This window comes from Balaenoptera musculus, chromosome 10 (assembly GCF_009873245.2).
Source record: "Balaenoptera musculus isolate JJ_BM4_2016_0621 chromosome 10, mBalMus1.pri.v3, whole genome shotgun sequence".
NCBI classification, from domain to species: domain Eukaryota; kingdom Metazoa; phylum Chordata; class Mammalia; order Artiodactyla; family Balaenopteridae; genus Balaenoptera; species Balaenoptera musculus.
The window spans coordinates 91,108,518-91,112,516 of NC_045794.1; the positions used below are offsets into that span (position 1 = coordinate 91,108,518).

The window sequence follows — 3,999 nt, forward strand, 5'->3', positions numbered from 1 at the left end:
CAAAACCTGTACTGGGATATTTTTTTTTTTTAACTACATCAAGATTATGAATAAAATAGCCAGTGAGTCTTTTTTAGTGCAGTCATTTTAAATTTTACTGGGAAGAAAGGAAAACTATAAAAATGTCAACTATCTCCCTCAACTATTTGCTCCTAGCAAATAAGAAAGCATATTTTAATACGAGGTATTTGGAGCTGACTTTTGGAGATGGAGAGTACGTATTTTTAGGAATGAGGATGGTACACATATCACTCACACACCGTCAAAGGCTTGGTAGCCTTCTTGTCTGGCTGTGCGGTTCTTCCAGGCACAAACACAAGTACTACTCTTTTCAAGACAACAAGCTAGCCTAGAGACAAGTGGCACCCAGGAAAAGTGAGACATGCCTTGCACATTTGTATATAGAGACACTCTATGGCACTAACACAGTTATCTGCAGTAACAGAGGAGAGTTGGCAGCATACAGGGTCCAAAAGAGCAGGTAACCCTCAAGTCATAACTTTTGAACTTTGGAACGCATGAATTCATTGGGATAATTTTGCATCTGATTAGCTTTCCTAATTAGGCTTGCCGCAAACCAGCATGACCTCTTTAGCCTCTATCCCAGAATATATAAATCCCTGTTCAGATGTTCCCAGTAATTGGGGAGATGACCCCTGATTGGCACCCTTTCCCACCTTTGTGTCGGTTGATCCGACTCATTGCCTTTCTCCTGAAAGTTACCTGCCTCACTGCACCCTGCTACTCTCAGCAGATGACCTTATTCTAACCCCACCAAGAAAATGGAGACATGCTGCCATGATTTCTCTCAACTTCCCTCACATCCATCTCTGAAAAAGAATATACAAGCAAACACATGTCAGCGCTTTCCTGGAAGCTCCCAATTTCAATAATTCTGTTTTGTTCTTCCAGTAAACTTTAGAAATAACTGGAAATGGCAATATTTTTGAATCCGAAGTAAATCTCTCTAGACTGCCTCTATTTGACCCCAAGTAACACAAATTGCTCTGTGTTCAGATATTTGGTTAAAAAATATGAGCAGTTGCCCCAGTTTATTCCTTTCTTTCCTGCTCAGAGGAAGAAGTGGTCCCCACTCCTTTCCAAATAAATCCTCCTCATGTGTCCTGGATCCAGTTCCCTTCCAGGAGGCAATGCTATTGCTTTTTCCCCCCCTCTACTTTCAAGCTCTTCTTTTTTTTTTTTTTTTTTTTTTTTTTTTTTTTTTTTTTTTTTTTTAAATTTTATAGCTACTTTTATTTTCATTTATTTATTTATTTTTGGCTGTGCTGGGTCTTCGGTTCGTGCGAGGGCTTTCTCTAGTTGCGGCAAGTGGGGGCCTCTCTTCGTCGCGGGGGGGGACCGCTCTTCATCGCGGTGCGCGGGCCTTTCACTATCGCGGCCCCTCCCGTTGCGGGGCACAGGCTCCAGACGCGCAGGCTCAGTAGTTGTGGCTCACGGGCCCAGCCGCTCCATGGCATGTGGGATCTTCCCAGACCAGGGCTCGAACCCATGTCCCCTGCATTAGCAGGCAGATTCTCAACCACTGCGCCACCAAGGAAGCCCAAGCTCTTCTTTTTTACTGGTTTCTTCCGGTAACCTTCAAACATACTGTGAAATTTGGGAAAAATACATACCAAAATAAAAGCAAAGACAAAACAAGCCGAAAACTTCCCAGAACTCAACCTTCGCCTCAAGCTGCTCCCTGATTTCTTCTTCTCCTCAATTACTATTATTATCTTTATCTTTCCCTCATTATCCATCCTGCAGCAGTCTTGTTCTTGCTCTGGCTCTCTTTCCATTGAAAGCACACTTTGTAAGGAGACCAATAACCTCCATCAAAACACTTTTTCACACTGTATTGCTATATTTCGATGTCTATTTTCTCCCACTGGCCTGTTCTTTGAGATCCAGGAGACTTACTAATTCTGTGTTCTAGCATTCAACACAGGGCCTAGCACATTGTGACTTCTCAACTAATATTTATATTAAACTGATAAGAGCAGATACTACACTTGGTCTTAGCCAAAAGGCTGAGAAGCAATCAACTAACATTTATAGAGTGAATGAGCTCAGCCCAATCCAGTGGACCCTTTTCACTGCCACTCTAGCAGTGTTCTCAGACGCCTTTGCTGCTGCTCACTGGACATCCTTCTTGAAATTCTCTCACACTCTGGATTCTAGAATGCAACTTCTCTTTTCCTCTTCTCACCTCAACCTGTTCCTAGAAGGAAAGGATAGGGTATTATTCTTTCTTGTATCCCCAGTGTCTTACACGGGGGTCACAATAAATTGACCGGATTGGAGTGGGTGAATTACACTGGATATGTAAGAATTTTCTGTACTTTGCTTTCATTCCGAGGAAGGTATTACCTAAATAGGTTTTTCTTTAAATAAATTTATTTGTTTATTTATTTATTTATTTTTGGCTGTGTTGGGTCTTCGTTGCTGCGTGCGGGCTTTCTCTAGTTGCGGCGAGCGGGGGCTGCTCTTCGTTGTGGTGTGTGGGCTTCTCATTGCGGTGGCTTCTCTTGTTGCAGAGCACAGGCTCTAGGCTCGTGCTTCAGTAGTCGTAGCACACGGTCTTCAGTAGTTGTGGCTCGCGGGCTCTAGAGCGCAGGCTCAGTAGTTGTGGCGCACGGGCTTAGTTACTTCGTGGCATGTGGGATCTTCCCGAACCAGGGCTCGAACCCGTGTCCCCTGCATTGGCAGGTGGATTCTTAACCGCTGTGCCACCAGAGAAGTCCCCCTAAATAGCTTTTTAATTCTGAGAAATCTCAGATCTCTCTAGTATGTGGTAGCTTGAACTCTGCCTTATTTATATCCATGGATCATAAGACTTCTACTGCAAATAAGTATGGAATACTCTGTCTTTAACCTTAACATTTTTTTTTTTGAAATAAGTAGCCTAGAGAAGTTTTAAACCTAATTTCAACTAAGAAATCTGATGGAAGGTCAAGTATGCCTGATCTCTTTTGCAAGAAGAAACAATAAACGTGGCCAACGCTACCTGTAAGATGAGTGGTTAATATTAAGTTAAAAGCTAGATTTATGGCCCCAAAGACTATGGGATAGATTGATTATGAAAGCTGCCTCAATTATTTAATGCCTCCTGTAACCTTGCCCTTTGCAATGTGGTTTTTCAGGGACATACCTCCACCCCCTTGAATCTTGACTGGCTTTATGACCTTCTTTATCCAACTGGATGTGGTGGCAGTGACTGTGTTCCAATTTCCAATGTCAGGGTAGGGCTCAAGAAGTCTGGCAGATTTCTACTTAACCTCTTAGAACTCCACTATCTCCATGTGAGCAAAGCTGGGCTAGCCCATTGGAGAAGGAGAGCTCACGTGAGGCAGATGTGAATCACTGCAGTGGAGACCACTTTAACTAGCCAGGCCCCAGACGACTGACTAGCTGACTACAGACATAGGAACTAGCCCAGCAAGATCAGCCCAGCAGCACCACCCAGGGGACCCACAGATTTATGAGCTAAATAAATGATTGCCATTGTAAGATACTCTGTTTTGGGATGGTTAGCATATCCAGACAAAGGAAAGGACTGAGTCAAAAATGTCTGATTGGTGTGTCTGACTATCTTAATGATGCAATGACAATTGTCTGACTGAGCTAATTGGTTGTCTTGATTGATTTTTTTAAAAAACTGCTTTATTGAGAGGTAATTTATATACCATACAATTCATCTATTTAAAGTGTATAACTTAATGTTTTTTTCTAGTGTATTCAGAATTGTATAATCATCACCAAATCAATTTTAGAATATTTTTATAGCCCTGCAAAGAAACCCTGTACCTACTAGCAATCATTCCCAACTTCCCATAACTCCCTCCCCCCATCCCTAGGCAACCACTAATCTACTTCTATCTGTATAGATTTGACTGTTATGGAAATATCGTATAAATGGAATCATACAATATGTGATCTTTTGTGACTTGTCACTTAGCATAATGTTTTCAAGGTTCATCCATGCTATATCATCTGTCA

At 42.1% G+C, this 3,999-nt stretch overlaps 1 pseudogene; it reads right to left on the reverse strand.

Moving 5' to 3' along the window:
• Positions 1–1,933: 1,933 nt before the first annotated feature.
• On the reverse strand, positions 1,934–2,042 carry LOC118902895 (annotated as a pseudogene).
• Positions 2,043–3,999: the final 1,957 nt, after the last annotated feature.